The 11,338-nt window shown below is 36.8% G+C and overlaps 1 pseudogene; it reads left to right on the top strand.

The window, feature by feature from the left end:
• LOC107585763 (nephrin-like) overlaps positions 1 to 11,338 on the top strand; it is a 105,248-nt pseudogene that overhangs the window by 32,651 nt on the left and 61,259 nt on the right.

Raw genomic sequence — 11,338 nt, 5'->3', positions numbered from 1 at the left:
ACATTTAGACATTTAGTAAAATTGTAAATAGACCTAATAATATAATATAATATAATATAATATAATATAATATAATATTAATATAATAATATAATATTCAAATAATTACATACATACATACATACATGCGTAATTAGGACTTAATAGCTAAAGTTATTTAGAGTTTGTTGTGAATAGATCTAATAATATAATATAATACAATATAATATAACATAATATAATATAATTTATATGAATTATTTATTAATATTGAGCATGTAATTTATTTAGATCACATCAGTGATATAGAAGGTCATGTTTTTTAACCAACTTGAGATCAAATGTCATTTGTTCACTGAATGTGAACAGCAGGAATTCTGCTATTTTGCTCTGGGAAAAGCTATACACAGAGAGTGTGAGAATACTAGAGTCTGTTTGGTCTGTGTGTTGTGAAGGGAAGTGGACTTGTGTCTCTAGATTATGGTCGGTAACTGGTTTGTTTATCAGTTGTCAGTCTGATTTACCTCGATCAACTCTTGTTCGGTTGAGTGTTGAAAATGTTTATTGTTATATGAAGTGGGCTAAAAATGAAGAATATAAGAGCAGGAAAGACAGAGAGGGAGAAATTGCTGTTATCTCTCTTGCTTCAGATGCACCTGCTGCACTCTTCAGACAGGAACGAGATGGGAGGAGATGAGAGGAGAAATGCGGAGCGAAAGAAGAGGTGGAAAGATCAGTAGTATGAAGACGAGAAGATGAGATGAAATGAGAGAGGGAATGAAAGAGAGAGAGCAGAGGAGGAGAAATGGGATTGCTTCAATGGCTCTTAGCTTCAAAGCTCACACCTGAGCCCAGCGTAATCGTGTGTATGTGTGTGTTTGTGGATGAGTGTATTCAAGACTTTTGGGGGATGTCTGGTCAAAGCTTGTTAACAGACTGTGTTTGTTCATGTGGGCTAGCAAGGCTCTGCTGTGTGAGTGTGTGTGTGTGTGTATGTGCGTGTATGTGTGTGTTTGTGTGTGTGTGTGTGTGTGTGTGTGTGTGCGCGTGTGTGTGCGCGTGTGTGTGCGCGTGTGTGTGTGCGCCTGTGCGTGTGTGTGTGTGTGGACGCCACAGAGGTTGTGCAGATGCATGTGACCATATGAAAAGATGGTTTTCATTTTGAAGCAGAGTAGGGTTTAGATGCATGACCCTCCATCTGCCTCAACTGCCTCCATCTGTAAGAGTGCATTTCTATTCAGATGTGTTTCGCTGGCTCAAAGAAAACCTGAGATCAGCTGACCCAGTTTACTTTCTAGTCTTATTGTGAACGACAATGTGTGTCATTCCAAGGAATTTTATGTTAATTGTTTTTTTTTGTCTATTCTCAAAATGCACTTGATCTGCTGCTGAATCACTGTATCACAATATCTATCTGTCTATCTGTCTGTCTGTCTGTCTGTCTCATCATTTTGTTGTTTTATCTGTTGTTTTATCATTTTATCCATCTATCATTCTATAATTGTATTCTTTCATTCTACTGTTTTATCTTCTGTTTTATCTATTATTTTAGCGATTTATTTTTATATTTAATATTTTTTATATTTTAGTGAAGTTAGTCAAAATTACAGTCATATGAATTTCATTTTAATTCTACTTCAATCCCTACAATACTGCATTTATATTTGAATTGCAAATATGCATCATGTTTGCTTCCTTAAAGGGGTCATATGATGCGATTTCAAGTTTTCCTTTCTCTTTGGAGTGTTACAAGCTGTTCGTGAATAGATAAGATCCCTAAAGTTGCAAAGACTAAAGTCTCAAAACCAAAGAGATATTCTTTATAAAAGTTAAGACTGGTCCACGCCCTCCTAAAATGCCTCGTTTAAACATGTCTACATCACTGTGTGGGAAGATTTGCATAATACCGCCCAAATGTAATACGCAAAGAAAGAAGGCGTAACTTTGATTCTCGCTGTAGTATTGTTGCCGCTGCCACCATGTCGTGGAGACGCTATGTGTTTTGTTGTGAAAGCGAAACTACTTTGTTTGGCCTTCCAAAAGAGGACACAACTAGAAAGTTGTATTTACAACACTGTTCTAGAACAGTTCAACCCAAATATTCAGACGTGTGCAACGCATTTTACGGAGGACAAGGACTGTTTCCTGGGACAGTAGCCTACAATGCCGGTGTGTTCCGGTGAATTCAGTTCCCCTGTTTCCCCTTCGCCGCTCATGCTGACCCTATACAGTCTATGATGCTTACAAATAATCATGACTCACAGCCTGTAAGTAAGTTTTCATATTTAAAGAATTTGCCACTGACGATTCAAACGCAAGTTTTGAGCAGTGTAGAGTAACGCTTCTTGTTTGTCGTTTCTCCGATCACAAATGCAGACATGGTTTTATGTTTATGCGGCGCGATGCAACGTGTAAAAAGACAGTATAAGTCGTTATAATCAGTAATTATGTCCCCACTGGATGCGACAAATGCCTCGTTTATAATGGGTTTTATTATTTTTGTCTCGTTGCATCGGGACATTGCATCACAGTATGGTAAGGGGCGTAACATTTCCTTCATCCGCTTGAGGAATTCGGCCAATCACAACGCACTGGATAGCTGGCCAATCAGAGCACACCTCGCTTTTCAGAACGATGAGCTTTGTAAAAATCAACGCATTTCAGAAAGGGGCCTAGAGGGGCATAGAGGAGAAACAATAATGTACAGTATGTGGAAAATAATGTGGTTTTTTTTACCTTAAACCGCATAAACACATTTCATTAGACCAAATACACCAAATACTGTTCTTTTTTAGCAACATCATATGACCCCTTTAAATCAATCCAAATGCAAAGGTTTGGCTATGGCATGTGATCTCGACATGTTTGCCACTTTGAGTAAAGCCATTCATGTAAAATCAAACCACTTTGTTTTTCAATAGTCTTCATCTCATGTCACTGTACACAATTTAACCATATTGTTCTGAAGTATTCTTCATTTCTTTATGTGTGAAACTTTTTAATGAGGGAACAATTACTGAGTGCACCTTTAAGTAAACATCACTGTTTTTGCAGCTTCATCTCGATATCCAAACTGCATCAGCATTAATTTACACATGTAATGTGTAAATGAATGTGACTGATCTAGAAGACCATGTGGGAGGGAGCTGTTTTTGTTTATTTCTCCGGGAAATGTGTCTGTTTGTGTGCGAGAGAGCTTGAAAAAGAGTGTCTGTGATAGAATGATTGCCTTTTGACTCTCTTTTCATTCACTTGGCTTTTGCATGTGCAAATCGGTTTGGAGGAAAACATTTGCATGTTTATATGTTTATTGATGAGTATGTGAGAGAGGAACCGAGGGGGTTTGTTCATCTGTCTGAACTAATGAGCCTCTTATCTTCCTTATCTGTCCATCCGTCTGCATTTGTCTAATGAATCAAATTTCACAGCTCGATGTTTCCCGCCTGAGTGCTCGTGTGTGTTCATATCTCTGTTCTCATGCGTGTGAACATGTACTTGTGCGTGTCTGGGTTTTTATTTGCTCTGTGCATGTGAGCGTGCATTTGTCTCGGGAGGAGAGGTCGCAGGAAGTATGGTGGGCGACTCAGGTGGGCTTTTCTGAGGTCATAATCTTTGCCTGACTAACCAATGACTGTCATGGTCCGGCTCCCAATGCTGCTAGTAACACAGACATAAGCCCGCCCCCCCACACACACACACACACACTCACACACATCCTTTCCTTCTCTCATCATCCCTTTTCTCCGGTCACAAAGAACAGACTGCTGAACACACACACACACCGGCTTTCTACCGCAGCTCGACTGCAGCAGAAAGGAAAGGAGGAAGAATGAGGTAACTGGAGGGTGTTCAAATGACCAGGGGCCTAGACACCTCTTGTTCCAGTCATCACACCCCTTGTTGTTTCTGAAAACAGGCTGAGAGGCCTAGTCATTTAAATTTGTTGTTACAGCAGGATGTCCATGACATCAGACTTGAGATGAATGAGTTAAATTATATTAAAGTTGACAGTAATAACTACTCAGTTTTAATATTTTCTTAAAGTCACCATTAATTAAAAATTGACAATTTTTAATGGAATATTGCAGAGTTTATTGTAAATACTTTGTGCACCATGTGCATCATTATCTGTGTGCTTTTTTTATCACATGTCTTCGTAATCTTTAATCAGAAACATTAACATCCCCTCTCCTGTGCAAAGACATTTCTTCTCTGGTGGCGTGTGGGACAGTAATCTCTCCTTCAAGCTGTCACTCACTTTAGATTGCAGCAACTAACAAACGATCCAACGGTCTATTCAATTCCTGATGGAGAAAAAAAAAATGCCCCGATCAATGGTGTTGCCTGCTGGTACAAAACCATTGTGAGAGTCTTCTTGATGTTTGCTAGGGTACTGCTAGGGTGATCTGAATGGTTGCCTACTGGAAGAGGTTAATATTAATATTAATATTAATATTAATATTAATATTGGGGGGGGGATTCAGATCACCCTAGCAGTACCCTAGCAAACATCAAGAAGACTCTCACAATGGTTTTGTACCAGCAGGCAACACCATTGATCGGGGCATTTTTTTTTTCTCCATCAGGAATTGAATAGACCGTTGGATCGTTTGTTAGTTGCTGCAATCTAAAGTGAGTGACAGCTTGAAGGAGAGATTACTGTCCCACACGCCACCAGAGAAGAAATGTCTTTGCACAGGAGAGGGGATGTTAATGTTTCTGATTAAAGATTAAAATAATATGTAAATTCATATAGGGGGGGGGGGGGTGTTTAGGTTTCTGTTAGTATATTATAATTAGATTTTTTTAAATAAAAGTAATTGCACACATTGGAATGTCATCAGCCAGTCAGCTGATATACACACACATAAACATTTTAATTTTATTTAATATGAACCTCTTCAAATATGGTCAAAATCTTATATCACAATACGAGTTATTTTTAGGGATGCAACGATACCATTTTTTCAGAACCGATCCGATACCAAAAATTCAGAGTATTGGCCAATTCCGATCCGATCCGATACCAGCGCAGTCTTTTTTTTAAATCAATGTAGAATTTCTATAGTTCTGTGGGTTGACCTGATCATCACTCTTGTGTGTGTTAAACACAATCTGCTAAATATAGACAACTTCATTGTAATTAAAAATAGCAAATAATCATAATCTATGACAAAAAATGCTATTATAAACTAGGTTAGTGAATAATTCATCAGAAAAGGTTATTCTAGAAAAATCATGGGTGCAAAAGAATTTTATAAAAACATTAAACTAAACATTTAGTGAAACAACTTTATTTAGTGTTGAACAAATAAAAGTTAAGTGTAGGACTAAATCTGGTAAAATGTTACACATTGCTCGTTGTATCATTGTAAAATACATTCATGAAAAACAAGTAGCCTAAATATATATATATACTATAAAATTAAAATACATTACTTTTAAATGTGTAGCACAGTAATGAAGGCAGCAACATATGATAGATGGAACAGAACAAAAAAGACTATTGATAATCTTTCATTGCGCAAAAGTATAATACGAAAGGGTATGGCTCCAGTATACAGCGGCACAAATAAGCGCTTATTCGAATCCCTTGCGCAGAATGATGCGCTTGAAGCAACACAGAGTCACTGCGCGCAGCGCTCCGCATAAAAAAGTGAAGAAATATTGCTACATAGTGTATTATATCCGAGTGATATTTTATTGAGCCTGTTCTTTTAACCGTTTTAAATCTCAGTTATGGTGCGCTCTTGAAGAGAGTTTCATCGTTTTGACTGTAGCAACCGAACGTGACACGCAGTTTGAATGCTGAATGGAGGATTACAGACAGACGCAGCAGGGTGAACTTGACTTAAATATTCATCTACTGTATACTTCACATTAAACTATGGAACGGCTTCAGAACACTTGAAATATAGTGCACGAAAACGTTATGGTGCTTTATAATGTTTCTGCGCCTTTCATGGGGCTTAACAATAACACAGAATAGTATACGCACTATATCGGATTTGGATCGGTCTCTTCTGACCGATACCCCACCCGACTGAAAATGGCAGTATCGGAGCCGATACCGATACTGAGTATCGGATCGATGCATACCTAGTTATTTTATTTAATGATAACTATATATACCACAAAATAGTTAGGATATAGTTATTTTTGCTTTGAATAAGGTTATGATATCAACATTTTTGATAACATTAAAATATTACAATTCTCATAACCGATGCTGGTTTTACAAAAAAGAAAACTAGCCCAACTAACATAAATTTTAAAAAGAATAAAATTGTGAATAATTGTGAAGTAATTGCATCTTAGAATGTTGTCAGCCAATCAGCATCAAACGATTCGCCATACACGATCCGGTTGGAGTACTTCGAATTTGAATCATTTTGCGACGCAATGGTTCAACTGATTCAGAGTGTCAGAAAGCTCCATCGATATTGTGTTCTTTGCTCACTTTCTCTATATAATTTATTTGTTGTTTGAATAACCATAGAAATAAAATCATTACAAGTAATAGACCTAACTTTCAGTGTTATTTTTATTGAAATGTGATCATGTTAAATACAGTTTCCGTTGCATTAAAAACATTTCATGATATGACACCAGAAAAACGTTTTCAAAAGCACCCCCCCCCCCCCCTCTGCTATTTTCACAGATTGCACCCTGTGTGTGTGTGTCTATACAGTATTTTACATTTTTTTGTTAAATACCTCATTTAAAAGAGATTTATGTAGAGGTATGTATGTATGTATTTACATTTACATTTATTTACAAAAATGCTATATAGTATAATATAAAGCCCATATGATAGTTTTATTAAATGTTGATAACATAACACTACTTGGCAGTACTCAATATCTGGTAATACTTCAAATGATCAGTGCAGTTTTTTACTGTATTTAATCGGTTTATAATCACTTTTCACTGTCCTAGTCTGTATAGTCTCTTAGGTGACTGAGAAGGGCAATTATTTTGGCACCAGTAGTTTAGGTCAAGAAACAGTAGATCTATTAGATTGTAAATCTGACATCACTGTGATGAAACACCTTTGTTTTTACAGCCTACCTTGGCATTGCTATTGTTTTTTTTTTTTACTGTTGTTGTTGTTGTAGGAAGCACCTTTTGGCTTTTTTAGCTGTGCTATATATTGAGCACTGAGCCAAAAGTTGAGTGAGTGAGAATGAGTGAAAGACACACAGAGTGGAGAGAGAGAGAGTCGCTCTACCGGCTTGCCTGCTCTTTGAGCACACCATCAGTCTTTACTGGGAAATCTATGTGCCTGAGCAATGTCTTCTCTAGAACAACAAGTGATGAGCCTGGCTTCATCTGCAGAGAATGAGAGAGAGCGAGGGGGTGATGGCGTGAGGGTGAGAAAGAGAGACAGCGAGAGGAAATTGTGAGCAGTTAAAAAGAGAGGGAGAGCACAGGAGAAGAGAAAACAAATGCATCTCATTACCTAAGCAGGCTCCTCTGCAGTGCTCTCCTCAGCCATCAGTGTCCACACAGCTCCAATTGCTTCCTTTAAATCAGTTTGAAGCCCAAGCCTTGCCCCATCTGTCTCGGTGTGAAGCGCCTCGCTCCTCACTGCCGAGCTGCACACAGCAATAACGCCCCCTAGTGCCTACAAACTCCAGGGAGCAACTGGCAACCTGAACAACACCACTGAGGCTCATTACCATGTGGCAATCCTCACTAGCTATTTCTTCAGTTTATTTGTTAGGGTTTTTTTCTGTAGTGAAATTAAGGATTTTATATTGTATTGGTTATGTAACTTTGCCCCTTTAAGAGAAAACTGATGATCATGTCATCCAGCATAATTTGAGAATGTTCCACAGAATGTCTTATGCTTTGAAGGAAACCACAAAAGTAGTAATTATCACAAATTATATTATTTACCTTTGAATTTATGAAGTAATGTTATGTGACTGAGAAGGGTAAACAGTATGAACTCACTGTGATGAAACACTTGTGTTTTTACAGGCTGTCTTGGCATTGCTATTGTTTTTTGCTAGTGTTGATGTAGGAAGCTTTGCTATATATCAAGCACCAAGCCAAAAATGAGCATTAGTTTATACTTATCACAAATTATCTTATTTGACCGCAACTTAAGGTGACTGTGACTTTTCTTTTATTTATTTATTAGAAAAATATGGAAAAACATATTTAAAAAATGTAAATATTGTAATAGTATATAGAAAGTGTATTTTTTAATATAATTTTATATTTTTATAATATGCTATTTATTGTAGTGCATATTTATACATGTATGCATATACATATTTGACAATTATGTATTTTCTAAATATTTTCAATTTTTTTTATAATATGCTATTGCAGTGAATAGTTAATTTTTCATTTATGTGTGTGAGTTTTATCTATAGGTTTTTATGTTTTTTATACATAGAAATGTTTTTTTTTCATTGATATTATTATTTCATTTTATAGAGAAACAAAAACAATAAGTTAAGTATCAAGTACATATAAAAAAATGCATGGTTAATTGAAATTTTAATTGTTTAATCATAATGCTATTTTCATCTAAACTGTTGCTGTTCAGACTATTACACAGAAAGCTGTCAGACTTCACTGTGCAAGTTAAGAGTTTAATGCACCGTTCACTCAGGACGTGTTCTTTCTTTTGGTCCATATTTTAACTGTTGTGTCAGACTTGCATTTTTCCCTTTTAATAGTTCAGCTTTTTGGTTTTACACCGTCTAGGTTTTTAAATGCTAAAGTGCTTCCTGAGCTCATAAGCAGGATTTTATGATTTTCCTTATACATTGTACAACCAAAAATGATCCCATTTCACACTTTTCCATCCAATATCGAGCTCACAGTTGATAAACTGTGCTACCAGGGTAAACCTGGACAGTGGCACATTTGAGTTCGATTCGTTTGAACAGAGCACAAAAACTGATTTTCACTCTCTCTCGTCAAAAGTGCCGGGAAGAGCTCTGTTGCCCCAAGCAATGCAGGGGAAAGTTGCACAGCAGAGAGGTGAGAGGGAGCGCTTTGATCGGCTGCGTGCGCGTCTCTTCTGCTGGAGGTGATTTGCAGCACTGTTGCTGCTGCGCTTTTTCTTTTTTCCCTATAAGCAGAGCGCTATGCTAGATTAGCATTTAGTGCATTTCCACAGGCTTGTCGACAGCACAGGGGCCGCGCTTCATCATCCGTCTGTGATTCACACAGGCGTTTCAATTGATAATGAGATGGTGCACTTCTGCAGTGTCGTGCTGAGGCCGGGGAAAGAGAAAGTGCTCTGATAGAAAGCATCTAAGGAACATGGCGAGGCCCTTGGTGAAGATCTTAAATAACCGCTTGCAGGAGTTTGTGTGGCCCGAAGTTAGATCTTATGGGAAAATGGCCCCAAGTTGTCATATAGCATATAAAGATCAATAGAACCACTGCAGACAACACAATGCAGGACTATTTCAGACAACTAAAATGTATTGTTTTCCTATCCATTTCAAAACATTAAACAATTACAATAAATTGGATCCATGATATCTGTTTTTATTGTCTATTTTAAGTGCACCTGGGAAGCATATACATCTCAGTCCAGTTATAAAGCAGTAATGCGAGTTTAAAAAAAAAAGAAATCAGTGAAAAATAGCCATAACAAAGTAAGCAGTACATAAAACCGGAAAGATGGCAAAGGCTTCATGCATTGTATCCAATGAATAATAATGAATATGTTTAATTTGCATAGAGCAAACTGCAAAATTATAGTTGTTTGCTTTATTTGTTTTTAAAAGAAGTTTCTCATACTGACCAAAGCTGCATTTATTTGATACAAATACAGTAAAAATATAAATATTACGTTTTTTTAACATTTTAAAATGAAATTTATTCCTGTTCACAGTCTTTATAGATTGGACAGCACAAGTACTTCTACCATTTAAGCGGGTAGAACAAAAGTCATCAGGGAAGTTGTGCAAACACCGCAGAAGACCATTAAACATAGCAGAAGGTCCAGGCTATTTTTCCCCCAGCGTAGCTCCTAAATCTCTTTCATGAATGTGTTAAATTCAAAATATTATTTTAAATGTAAGATTATTTATAGGTGAGTATGAATTTTATATATCAGTGGCATGCAGTGGTGTCATAAAATGAAGAGGCCATGTCCTCACATTTTGTTTTCCCAGTCACAAATGATGTCCCAGTCACATTTTCTTGGTTGAGTAAATAAAAATCTATATTGTATTTTTACATTAACAATGTAATTAATAAGCTATTCTATTTATCAAAGCCAAATATAAATCATTGTTTTTAAGCATTTTACATTTATTCCAAAATAATAACTCAAGGCAGTAAGAAATGTAGGTGTCACGAATTCAGTCCATGGACTTCCGTTTATTCACCACCAGAGGTCACCCTTTCCATTTCATTGACTCTCGCACAACACAAACTGTTGCATAGCACCCCGGACTACATATCCCATCATTCTTTGCACGATTTACACACTGCACTGATTGCACACAGCTGTTTCTAATCACCTCACTCACTATATAACACCCACTCTAACCACATTTCTCTGCTGAGTATTGTTTAGCCTGTACCCCTTTCCGAGTCTCCGTGTTTTGCCTTGCCTTGCCTTGCCTGTTTTTGCGGTTTTTGACCTTTGCCTGTTTTCTTGGATTTCTCCCTCTCGTCTCGCCCCTGTGATTCTGTCTGCTTATCGGTGACCTACGCTAGCCATGTGACTATTCTTGTGTTTTGCCCGCCATATACCTGTTTGCCAGTGTTTTGACCCTGCCCATTTACCACGTCTCTTAAATAAAGCCTGCAGATGGATCCACATGTCTCACGTCTTGTCAGCCCCGTTACAGTAGGTAACACTTTAGAATAATGGTCCGTTGTTAACAAGTAACTATGCAAGAAGTAATAGGTAGTACTACATTAACACGTAACTTAATACTATTAACTAATATAAGCAAGATTATCTAAGCAGTAAGTAGTAGCAAATTTAGGACAAAGGTAGTTCCTTATTAGACATTTGATAATTATCAAATAAAAATATCCTCATTGAGAACTTCTTGTGAACTATGAACAGTTAATAAAGAATAACCAATTAATTATTAATCACAACAGTAACGTCTTAAAAGTGAACAATTGGGTTCTTTGTGGAAAGTAATTTATGAGTTTGATATCCCCCAAATAAGTCGGCTACATTTTTAAATTGTGACTACTACTCTTACCAAAGGATGGATGTTCAAACTTAAACATAGAATAATAATAAAAATTAGAATTCACTTAATGTTAATAATTAAGAAGTGATGCTGACAAGCTCATGATTGAATTAGTTCACAATTATGATCTCTGCTTCGTGTCAGTTCAGTATCAATGTATCCCA

The sequence above is a fragment of the Sinocyclocheilus grahami genome, unplaced genomic scaffold, assembly GCF_001515645.1.
Source record: "Sinocyclocheilus grahami isolate Dianchi unplaced genomic scaffold, SAMN03320097.WGS_v1.1 scaffold74.1, whole genome shotgun sequence".
In the NCBI taxonomy this organism is placed as follows: Eukaryota; Metazoa; Chordata; class Actinopteri; order Cypriniformes; family Cyprinidae; genus Sinocyclocheilus; species Sinocyclocheilus grahami.
The sequence above is the reverse complement of the archived record's forward strand: the minus strand, read 5'-3'. Positions and strand labels throughout refer to the sequence as shown.